Below are 13781 nucleotides of genomic sequence, written 5' to 3'. Positions count from 1 at the left end.
CACAGCACCACCACCGCAGTTGGAAGAAGCAAAAAGTAGCCTTGCAAAAAGATGCCCAGTACTAATTCTAATTTTAACTAAAGACACTTTACTGTTTGTGAAAACAGTGTATAAAGAAGCAAACTTTGTATGCTCATCAAACAGCACATATGAAACTTTTATGGATAAAAGTTGAGAAAGACTATGTATTGACTGCTCTAGATTGAATTCAAGAGACAATTTGTAGTAATATTAGACAGAAGGGCAGCAAAACTGAGAGGCATTAATATACCTTAAACTTTCTAGTTTGCCTCAATCTCAGCATTGTCAGTTGCAGTAATTTTAAGCAGTGTTTTGAGAGCAGCATTGCCCAGATACTAAAACCTGTTAGTAGAGACTGTGATCATGCCTAGCTTTAAATTGTGATTGTGATAATGGAATATTGGAAGTGGAATGCTGATGCTCATCCATTTTCAGAAGAAAAGTGGTGATCGTGTCACCACATAAAAGAATCAAGAGACTGTCCTTACATTACATGGCAGTCTAAACAATCGTTTGCAGAAGCTTAGCAGGCATAAACCTCTACCTAAATCTTTATTTATTTATTTTTTTTTTAAACTTGTTTACTGGGAGATTTCGACTGGACATGAATCCCATTTTTAGTGAAGGCCCAGGGAGAAAAGCTCCACAATGATTAGTACAGTAAATACTATACACATGCTAATAAGGTGCAGTACAGAGTCAAGAAAGTTAATAAGGTACAGCAAGGTCAAAAAAGTGCCTAAAATGAATATACTATGAGGAACACATTGTATTACAATAAACAATACAGTTGTAAAGACAATTTTGTTCTGTCATATGGTTACATTTATCAGTGGCTAATACAGTAAACACATACTTGTTTTAGTAAGAGTATAAAAAGGAGATGTAAGCTAACATAGCAGATACAAAGATGGTAAGTCATAATCTTCCTATGCAATCATTCTGAAACAGTTATAAAAATTATGTAGTGCTAATGTAATGGAATTTCTTGAATGCCTTTCCAGAAAAATGGTACATTGTAATTCTGAAAAAAGCTGTTGTGATACTGTAGTATGACAAAAATAATGTGCTGTACTAAAAATATTGTCTAGTTCACTTAAGATCTTGTTATCTTACCCCCACTAACAATTGTGGAGCATAGACTTTGAACTCATTGAAACATGATATGCTAAGGGGTCTCCCAGGTCATGAAAACAAGATCAAGACTAGAACCCCTGCCCAGCTCTATTAACCATTAGATACACTAGACTAAGAATGAAATAGCTTTGTCTTGGATAAAATAAATATCTTAATTTACTGTAACACTCCTTTATTCTTCTTATTTTTTGGAGAGCATACATGCTACAAGATCTCTCTCTATATATATATATATGTATATATAGGTATACACACATATATATATATATATATATATATATATATATATATATATATATATATATATATGTATATATATATATATATATATACACACCTATATATGAGTCATGTAATAAGTGTCATTATTTCTAGAAAAGGTAAACATTCACCATACTGACTGGTTAATAAACTCATACTGTCAAAGTTAATCTTATAGCATATCCATCAAAGGTACATAAAGGTATGTAAACAATTGGAATAAGAAGTTTACTAATTATTTGCTACAAACAGATTAGTTAACTTACTTAGAAATTATATCAGCTAATAACATTAATGATACACTAGACATTTTAATAAGATTTTAACATCTATAAAGAACTCTATAAAAAAGGAATGAGATTCCTTTCACATTGGAAGAGAGGCTTTCTACCATTAAAATTATTATATTACCAAAGATATTATACATTTTACAACCCATATCTTTACTGTGTGCTAAATTATATATAAAAGAATTTAATTCAGTGATTTTAAAGTTGTTTGTGGTTTCCAAATAAACCTTGAGTAGCATTAATAAATCATATGAGAGATTGTTCTGATGGTTTCCCTATTAGAAGACCGAAGATGCATTCTTTCGAATGCGTCCTGGTCAAACTCAAAAGCCTGAAATGGCAAAATATCAAAGCAGCTTTTAAGCAAATTCTTTCCCTGGGAAAAAAATTGCTTGCCCAATTTGTTACTTTGCCGTTTTCAGCACTGTAGTGTGGTCTCCTGGTTGGTATATTTAAGTAGGGGGTGTGGGGGTGAAGCCCCCCACTTAATGTAATGTTTAAAGTGTTTTATTTTATTTTATTTTTTTGCTGTTGTTGGAACAGCAAATTTTTTCCCTAGGAAAAAAATTGCTATTCTGACAGTTTAAAATTGTAAGCTTTCACTTACATAGGGTCGATTAATCACTGTTCGCTTTTTTAAGTGTTCGGTGATCTAATATAGACCCTTCTGACGGGGGAATTGGTTTACCAGATTTGGAAATGTACTTAATATCTTCTGTGATAAAGACTATTATTTTATTAATTATTTAACATTACTCAGCTAAATGGAAAATGCTTCAAGAAGGTTTCTGCTTTAATACTAACAACATATTTAATTCCAACAAATTATTAATATTAAATAACTCATTTATCTGGATTATAAAAGGCCATTTTACGACAAATAAACTTCAAATAAATATTTCACACTACATGTCGCTCTTACTAAAGACTTTTTGAAATTTCATCTATAGAATTCCAGTATATAAAACCTGGATATTTCTTCTTTGCCGTCACACAGAATATCATTCCTACTTTCACTCTTGCTAATATGATCTTACTTAGTAATAAAAATCTCATTTTTGGTCTCAATTCCTGAATAAATACAAGTTGAACTATGTAGAATACTTAATTATTAAATATGACTTAAGAAAAGACGTGGTTGGTAATACAATCCCTTAGTCAATTTGTGACAGATAAATTTAAATTAATGTCACCAAATATAGGAATCTCTATTTCTAAGTTTTTATTTTTTCTAATTATATTTAACATAGCAGGACTTACCTAATGATGGTAAGCTTTAAAAATATATAAGATAATTTGAGATGAAACAAAAAATCATCTGAAGAATTATTGGAACTATTTTTCTGTAATCAATAATAATCCTCCTTCTGATAACAATAAGAAAATAATATTAGAGTCTTCTAAGTTGACTACTTCTTCACTTAAATGGACACTATTCTCATGGAAATTTATCCACAGGTCTTAGGTCTTTTTTTACACCTCATAAACTGGATCTAGTTAGTAGGACAGATGTTCTGTGTTAGAGATGTAAGCTAAAGATGAAGGCAGATTGGTCTCCTATGTTTATTGATTGTATTGTTCTTAAATCTTACTGGAATAGCAAGCTCTATTTTTCTGATAAGTTTGTTTTATCCAAGTCTTTAATTTTATTTAATACCCCAGTTCCTAAATGTGTTAGAAAAGTTAAATATCATTTGTTGTGGTCTGTTTTGACAGTAGCTAGGAAGATTATAACCAGAAACTGGAAGTCTGAAAATTCCTCTTCTTTTATGGAATTCAAGAATGCCATAACCGAACTATGTCATTTGAAACTGATGACCACTAAATCAAGATCCAATAGGAAAACTTCATCCTATAACCTGTGTTTGAAATTAAAGGACTTATTAGACAACCAGTATCTGAACTTTTAAGATTAATTTAAATGTATAAGAGACCTTTGTTAAATCCATTTCTAGTGGACACCATTGTAAATACTTAAGTTGTTATTTGTTTTTTTTTGTTTGTTTTGGTTATTGTATTTTCAAATAATTTCTATATTATATATTATGTTAATGATTGTTTATGTGTCGAAAATTTTATAAAAATGTTTTTTTCTTTAAAGGCACATAAGGGTCTTAAACTTAGATGTGACAGATCTTATAAGTAAGTCTTACAATAACAGCTTCACAAGGTAAACATTGCCTTATTTGGGCATAATAGTTGCTTATATTGTTTACCTCATCCAAATCCAAGCAGATACAGCCAATAAATACAAGAAGTAAACTCTGCAGCTAGAGCATGTATTTCTTACAATTACAGCTTCTCTGGTCTGTGTGATAACAGTAAAGGACTCACAAAAGAATGTAAGACTAAGTCATTAGTCCATTTAAGGTAGTCATAAATGAATGGTGCATTGTTCACATGAATCTCATGATGAAGCTTGTAAATAATTTGGAGTTCAACTGGATAGCAAATAGTGATTATATCATTTACATTTGTGCATGGGTATATACAGCTAGGTTTGCTTATGTACAACATGCTGCTATTAAAGTATACATTGCCAACGTGCATAAAAGTACGGAACTTTTTCTTTACATATTATTAAATCAGCACTGATTACTTTAAAATGCACTTTCCATTTATTTAATTCTTAGATAGCATCATAGCAATTGAACTCTGAAAAAAAGTCTTCCCTACAGTTTTTCAAGGTATAATTGTTCAAGCATCAGTAGCATGTTGAAAAAAGACAAACAACATGGCAGTGAATGCTCTTACCCATAAGAAATCATTGCCAGTGGAATATCTAAGTGTGCACTGCCAATGATTCACTTGTTTTGAGAGATTTCTCCCTTCTTGAAGTTGGTGCAATGGTGCAGCAGGTGTTTGTGTGTGTGTGTGTGTGTGTGTGTATATATATATATATATATATATATGCACACACAAATGGGGGGGGGGGGGGTTGGGAGGCTTTCCTCCTGCAAAATACAGTTTTTTTCATCCTTCTGAATTTCAAGCATTTTTTCAGCCTTTCGGCCCATCGGCTTTGTGAAGACCCCACTCTGGGCCAGTAATCAAGGAGCCTGAATTCTCACCACTGGCACTGGATAGGAATATTCACTTGAAACAAAACTGGATACACTCAGTGTTTACAGATGCAGCTCTCTGCATCAAGCACAATTTCCCTTAAGAACAGACAGGGAATACAGTCATTCTGATTTCTCTATCTGTCTCCCTCCAGGTCTCCAGTAAGACTCCCCACTGGCACAGCTATAGAATTGAGACCTCAGCCAAGTGTCCAAGCTATATTCTCCACCACTCTCTCTGTGAAACAAGTGCTTCATGTCCCTGCTTCACACACACACACACACACACACACACACACACACACACACACACACACACACACACACACACACACACACAGATACACACACACACACACACACACACACACACACACACACACACACACACACACTTGGGAAAGGCTGGCACAGATTTACTGGCTATGCCCCTTCTTCACAGACTATAAGGTAGTTACACTGCCAGCAGACACTCCAAAGCCAGGTCCTCTAAGGCTACCCAATTATACTGAGTTAAATTAATATTAACACAAATAGCAGTTGGACCAACAGCAAGGCTTTTAGGAGCGGCCAGCATTGTCACTAAATATATATATATATATATATATATATATATATATATATATATATATATATATATATATATATATATATATATACATATATATATATATATATATATATATATATATAAAAATATTCTCAGACATTAAAATATTCTCTAAAATACCAGCCAAACTGAAAAGTTTAAATATATGTAATAATAAATAAGAAAACAATACTTCATCCTTAAATTTTCAGGGTCTACATATTAGTTTACCCACAAGTGTTTAGCAGTGCCCTGTACAGACTCTAACACTTTGAGTGACTGATCTAAAGAATTAATATTCCCTGGTCACTTACTAGAGCAAGGCAAGATGAAGTAGGTGAGGGGTCCTTCTATGTCAGGTTCCAAGAAGCAGACTACCATGAAACTTCAGTCTTATCTAGTGTTAAACATAATTTTTGTCATAGATTGCGGAACAACATCACATACATCTGGTCATCTGATTTCTGGTTCCCCTGCTACCCCCACTGCTAGAAACAGCCAGGATTTAGCACATATATGTCAATAATACAAACACACAGAGCTTTGCTCAGATCTGTTGCACTTTCTGGAAGTCATAAAACAATTTCAAACCTCCACCCTTTCACAGTAGCAATTAGTTCACCCTGAATACAATTCAGAATGCTTCCTAGTACAGAATTTTTGTCTCTGATTGCATTGACAACTATAACATACAATCTTTATGGCCAAAGCCAGGTAATTTAATTTCAAACTATTTCCAAAGTTAGGTGGATTGTGATTAACTTCTTCTCTTTCAGTGTCCTCGATTAAAACATATACATTTAAACAGTTACAATAATGTATGTATATTTCTTTTTCTGTCCATCAGGGCACAATGTTGGTATATTTTTAACACAAGCAGCTTTACAAATACCTTTTTCAACATAAACATCTGTACAAATCAGTTTGATATACAAATAACATATAATTATTTTCAAATTCCAGCTAGCTGTGCTAGCATATGTTACACATCCACTGCCCTAGTTCTCCTAGGATAGCTGGCAATACCTCACATTGTCACATCTCTCCCCCTTTGAAGACTCAAGTTAGTTTTTCAAGTGACTCTTGAGAAATATTGCTCGAGAGGAATGAGCCTATCTGGGAATACATTAACCTATACACAGTCTTGGGAGCCCATCTGCATTGGCATTGCTAACCCCACTATGATGCTGCACTGTCATATCATATGCCTGCATCCCTAGGCTCCACCTTAGTAACTTGGCATTTTTCTGGCTGGCTTGATGTAGCCATGTTAAGGGATTGTGTTCTGTAACTACTGTGAATTTCCTTCTATACAGATAGGAAGTTTCTGCAGTGCCCATTCTATGGCTATGCATTCTTTTTCTACTGCTGCATAACATTGCTACCCAGGTTGGGGTCTACAGCTGAGATATGCTACTGGGTGCTCTTCTCCTTTTGTGGAATCCTGGCTGAATACAGACCCCCACCCCATGGTTGGAAGCATCCACCTGTACAACAAATTATTTGCTGTAATCTGGACTGGCTAATACAGGGGGTCCTCCTAAAGCCCATTTAAGCTTTTGGAATGCCTGCTTGCAGTCTGGGGTCCACACTACCATGTCTGGCCTGTTTTTACTCATCAGGTCTGTGAGGGAAGCAGATATTGTTCTATAATTGGGAATGAGCTTTCTATAGTACCCCACTGTCCCCAAGAATGCCCTCACCTGCTTTTTGGCAACAGATGCAGGCCCACTTAAATGGCTTTCACTTTGGCAGGTTCTGGCCTGATCTTGCCCCCCACTCTATGTCCCAGGTAGGAGACCTCTGCCATACCCACCTGACACTTATTGGCCTTAATGGTCAACCCTGCCCTTCGCAGTCTGCCCAGGACTTCCCTGACATGCTGAAGGTGCTCTTGTCAGGATTGGCTGTAAATGGCAATTTCATCCAGGTAAGCAAATGCATAATCTTCTGCTCCTGCTAGGATACAATCTACCAGCCTCTGGAAGGTCGCTGGAGAAATGTTCATCCCAATAGGAATCTTTGTTAACTCATATAAGCTGAAAGGAATTACAAAGGTTGACCTCCCTCTAGAATTGGGAGTCAAGGTCACCTGCCAGTAGCCCTTGATCAGATCAGTAGTGATCAGATACTTAACCCCACCCAGCTGCTCTAATGCTTCATCTGTCCTAAGCATGATGTAAGCATCTAAACCTCTGTGACTATTTAGTTTCCTGTAGTCCATACAGAACCTGACTCTGCCATTTTTGTTTGGTACCAGCATGACTGGGGAGGACCAGAGATGCTGGACTCCTAGATTACCCCCAGTTCCAACATTTCTTGTATCTCCTCCCTCAGAGTCTGTCTGACTCACTCAGTCACTCTGTAAGAGGGGTGCGTGATAGGACTTTGCAGTCTTTTATCAACATCATGCTGCACTAGGTGGGTGCACCCAGGTTTCCCAGTGAACATGCCCCTGAACTCCTGTAACACTGCTCATATTTCTCGAACCTGGGTAGGGGATAGCCGCTGGGACATTGCTACTCCTTCCACTGAGGTGGCAGTCACTTGGAATAAAACTGGATACACTCAGTATTTACAGATGCAGCTCTCTCCATCAAGCACAATTTCCCTTAAGAGCACACAGGGAACACATTCAGTCTGGGGGCTGGAGTTCTCTGCCTGTCTCCCTCAGGTCCCCAATAAGACTCCTCACTGGCACAGCTATAAAGTTGAGACCTCAGCAGAGTGTACAAACCAAGATCTTCAACAGTCTCTCTGTGAAACCAGTGCTTTGTGTCCCTGCTCCAAGCAGCTGACACACACACTCTCTTTATATTTGATTTTCACACACACACACACACACACACACACACACACACACACACACACACACACACACACACACACACACACACACACACACACACACACACACACACACACACACACACACACACACACACACACACACACACACACACACACACACACACACACACACACACACACACACACACACACACACACACACACACACACACACACACACACACACACACACACACACACCTGGGAAAGGCCGGCACAGATTTACAAGCTATGCCCACACTATAAGGTAGTTACACCACCACCAGACACTCCAAAGCCAGCTATTCTAAGGCACTTCCAAGTTTACCCAATTATTCTGACTGAAATTAATATTAATACAAATGGTGGTTTGACTAACAGCAAGGCTTTCAGGAGCAGCCAAACTGTCACCAAATATATATAAGTACTCTCAGAGATTAAAATATTCTCTAAAAGACCAGCCACAATGAAAAGTTTAAATATATTTAATAATAAATAAGAAAAGAACATGCAAATACTAAATATCTATTTGCAGTAAACACAAGCATTTCAGCACAGGAAATATTAAAATAACACAGACAAATAGATTCACACAGTTGCAGAAAAATGGTACATAACTATGCTTTACTATATTTTCCTGACCAATCTAAAGAATTACTGTTCCCTGGTCACTTACTAGAGCAAGTCAAGATGAAGTAGGTGAGGGGTCCTTCAATGTCAGGTTCTAAGAAACAGACTGCCATGAGACTTCTGTCTCCTCTAGTATTAAACATATTTTTATCCTAGATTACAGAATGACATCACATATATCTGGGCATCTGATTTCTGGTTGGCATGCTACCCCCATTGCTAGAAACTGCCAGGATTTAGCACATATTTGTCAATAATGCATACAGATGGAGGTTAGCTCAGATCTGTTGCAGCTTCTTGAAGTCATGAAACAATTTCAAACCTCCATCTTTCCAGAGTAGCAATTAGTTCACCCCAAAGACAATACAGAAAGCTTCCTAGTGTAGACGTTTTGTCTCTGGCTGCACTGAGAACTGTAAGATACAATCTTTATGACCTAAGCCAGGTAAATTAATTTCAAACTATTTTCACAGTTAGGTGGATTGAGATTAACCTCTTCTCTTCTAGTATCCTCTGTTAAAACATATACATTTAAACAGTTACAATAATGCATGTATATTTCTTTTTATGTCCAGTAGGGCACAGTGTTGGTATATTTTTAACACAAGCAGCTTTACAAATACATTTTCATTACAAGCTTCTGTACAAATCAGTTTGATATCCAAATCACATACAATTCTTTACAAAATTCCAGCTAGCTGTGCTGGCATATGTTACACATCCACTGCCCTACGTCTACTGGTATAGCTGGCAATACCTCACATTGTTACAGGCTTTCAGGAAGTCAGTATTCCATAGCAGAACCATTAAAACACTTTATCTGCCTTTATGTCCCTCCTTAAATACACTGTGTGAAATAATGTCAGATTATTCGAGCAATAACCAGAACAGTAAAAAACAAGGAAGATTCAGTAAAGGTATGACTAACACATAAGGCAGAGACATTGGTCATATATTGACAAACACATATCACACAGTAATGCATTTAATTCAGTCTTGCAGACATTTTGCATATGTTATGTTTAATATTTGGATCCATAGGAGTTTCTTTAATATCCTGTGCAGATGGTAAAGAAATATTTTATTTGCACAGGCATAATTATTATTTATTTATTTATTTCAGTTTGATTACCGGGGGTTCCACTGGGCATTGGTAGCCCGTTTTCAGTGGAGGCCCGGGGTGAAAAGCTCCAAAACAAGGAATTTCAAAAACAAGGAATCTGGTGCAAAAACATAAATGGCATACAACAGTTAATGAATACCAGATATGTACATGTTAGCTACACAAAGATAAGAGGATGGCAGGAAAATATGAAAACAGCCATGAGTTTGTAGCATTCATTGACTACTTCAGAAGGTTGCCAGGGATTCAAGATCCATTGATCGTTAGTGACAAGGCTGTATTTGTGCAAGGTAAAAAAAAGAAAAGGGCTGTGGACAGTAAATATCAGGTCACTAATACAATATATGATCACTGATTGCATGGTTTGGTTACATCACTAATAAAAGCCACAAGAAACCTAAAATGTGTGTATCTCATAGCTATAAAATGTTGCAGTACACTCCAAAGTCAATGCTCAAATAATTCCTAGGGGTGAATAGGTATCATTACTGAGTTTATAAAAATAAACAGTAAATGAACTCTAGAAACTGAAGCAAATGGTCTATCACTATGTTAGATCTATACATCGTTGATAATGCCATGGTATTCTAGCAATGATCAAGGACCTTGAGGGACCACTAGTTAAACAGAAATGGCTGGAACAATAGTAGATAAATGATTTCAGTTCCAGAGCCAGTACAGCTTGTCAAGTGCATAAAGGGTTTGACACATCAGTTATATGTGCACAGTGAATAACTCCAACCTGGAATGAAAACAGATGAAGCATATGTGAATGAGCCACAAAGCAGAAATATCACTGCATGGTATTTGCAACACTGGATAATAGAGGCTGATGCAAGATTCCTAAAAAAACACTGAGTACATATTATTTATAATCAGTAACAATATCCTCACACCAGGCAGGTTTATAATATGTAAATATCTATGGATGAATCAGCCAGGAATACAATATATTATGGGTACTGCATATCACTTTGAATGCCTTTCTGTCTGTCAAAAAAGTGTCATTATTTATAGAAGAAATGCACTTATGGTCAGATATACGAAGGCAAAAGAAAATATGTGGTCATTGTTATGTCCTCCTTAGAGACAATTTTACTTACTTTGAATATATCTATATTCATAGTTTGGGGCCACTTCACAGGAGATTTCATAGCAAAGTATAGATTCTGTGAATACAGAGAGCGATAACAGGGGTCTAACATCAGGTGCAGGTGTCTTGTGGCCCTTGGGCACCACCCACTACTCACTAGTGTCTACACACATCAGTCATATATTTTGCAATTTGCCCCTCTTTTGTATTCTGTTTGAGATTTTCAGATACTTTCAAGATTCATCATCAGTTTCCTTCCTGATGCTTATTTTTCTATTCAGATGTCACCAGAAAATTAAAATAACATAAGTAGTTATATATTTTGGCTATAGAAATGTCATTGAGATTTTACCTTTGTTAGCAATTATTTATTCTGAACACTGCAGGCCATTTAATGGCATTACTAAATTAATACCATTTCACAGAGTTATTTGCCAACTACATTTTTTTTCATTCCTTACAAATTGTTCACATATTTTATAGGAATGTTTTCTCCATCAAGGTGCCACAGCACAGCTACAAATACATTTTAATATGTTCATTTGTCGCAAGATTCATAGGCTTTAATGTGCTTATTTTCAAATTATAGCATCATACTAACTAGGCAATTCATTACTAAGTATGCCAACAATGCGAGAAAAGCTATTAAGTTTTCTCAGACTGCATGACAAGCTTGTAATAATTTCTGTAGCTGTCATGAGAAGGTAGTACAATTTACAAAGAAAAATCACTAGAAAAGTACCTGAAAATCTCAAACGCATTATAATACTGTGGAACTGTAGAAACCTGTCAAGGTAAACACTGTGTTTACTCATATTTGTAATTCACAAGACACCAGCTTAAAACTAACATTTTATGTTGGAAATAAATCACGTTTCATGCATTATTATGCAAGTTGTGTAAAAATCAGTTTCTTTTCTCTAGGCATTTATTTCTGCTACTTCTACTTTCTGACGCTTAAACCCTCTAACTGACTCCAGGGCCTTCTTCTGGATAAAGTATTTGCGGTGATGTTAATAAATTATCACAGTTCCCTAAGCAATGTCATGGTGAAAGACAAGTTACTGATAAAGGACAATTGTCCAAAACAAGGAAGACATGGAAGATGGGTTATGCCCACATTTCCCACTCAGGAAACTATGTGGACACAGCCCTATTTTAGCTAATTCAAGGATGAGAAGAACCTAGATACCTCTGTCAGAATGAGATTTAAGAGAATATCTTTCATTTAAGTTGTCATTTAACAGCTAATTAAGAACATTTATTTTACTGCACTTTCTTAAGTCAGTTAATAACAATAATTGTCTCCAGTCTGCATGCAGTCTGAAAATAAATGCAACAATGCAATAAAGTAATGTCAGAAATTCATCTTGTGTTAACCCCATATATTCATTTGCATTTTTTATGTGTAGGGGATGAATGAAAATTACATCAGTAGCTATCTCTCTCTCTTTATCTGTATCTGTATCTCTAGATCTATATCGATCTATATTTATAGTTGTATAATTATATTATGAAAGATAGAAAACTCAAAAAAGATCATCACAAATAAAACAGTAAAACAAAAAAAGTGAGTATCACAAAACACTGAACACTTCTTTTCCACTAAAAAGCCCTATATCTGTAAACAGCTACAAAACTGAGATCACATTTTATCTTGCAAGTGATACTGTTAGGGAAAGGGCATTTTAATATATATATATATAAATATATATATATATATATATATATATATATATATATATATATATATATATATCTACATACATACACACACACACACACACACACACACACACACACACATATATATATATATATATATATATATATATATATATATATATATAGAGAGAGAGAGAGAGAGAAAAAAAACTCAAGATAGAAAGAGAGAGAATCTCAGGTGGTAAAACAAAAAAGAGAGAAGCACTAAATACTGAATGGCTCATAAGAGTAAATCACAAAACATTGAATACTTATCTTTCACTAAAACAGCAGGATATCAATAAACCCCATCTACAAAACCAGTTTCAAGTGTTGTCTTGGTAGTGATACTGCTATAAACCTAACCCAACCCCTGCCATTAACCCTAATCCTACCCCAGCCCTTAAACATAACCCTAATCCTGCCCCAATCCTAACTCTAACCCCACTTCTAACTATGCCCCTAAACATGACCCTAATCCTGCCCCTAACCCTGCCCCTAGCCCTACTCCTGACCCTCACCCTAACCCTATCCCTAACCCTATCCTTATCCCTGCCCCAACTCTAACCCTAACCATAACTTTACCCCTGTCCCTAATCCTGCCCCAAATCCTATCCCTAATCCTAACCCTAACTTTACCGCTTCCCCTAGCCCTAACCCTAACCCTGCCTGTAAGCCTACACATTGCATATCCAAATGCACTTTACCTAACAGTATGACTACACAAGAAAGAAGGAAATAGCACACACATAAGACAAAACATGCACAACATTGTATATATCCCCTCCCCTATCCCTTACTCTAATCCTAACCCACAAACACTTGCATATTCAAACTAACTGCTGTAACACAGCCTTGCACATATTCACAACTACCACTTTTTCATTTACGTAAATTTTCTTGCACACCTCTGCTTACCTATATTATATAAAACTAAATCCAAATATATTCACTCATTTGTACAGTCTTTCTTTTTTATACCCCGCCAAAAAAAACCTTTCTACTAAATGCCTATTCTACCTTTTGAGCAACTATATGTATA

This window comes from Protopterus annectens, chromosome 13.part0 (assembly GCF_019279795.1).
Source record: "Protopterus annectens isolate FY-2018-M chromosome 13.part0, PAN1.0, whole genome shotgun sequence".
NCBI lineage: Eukaryota > Metazoa > Chordata > Ceratodontiformes > Protopteridae > Protopterus > Protopterus annectens.
This window is presented reverse-complemented; position numbering follows the sequence as displayed.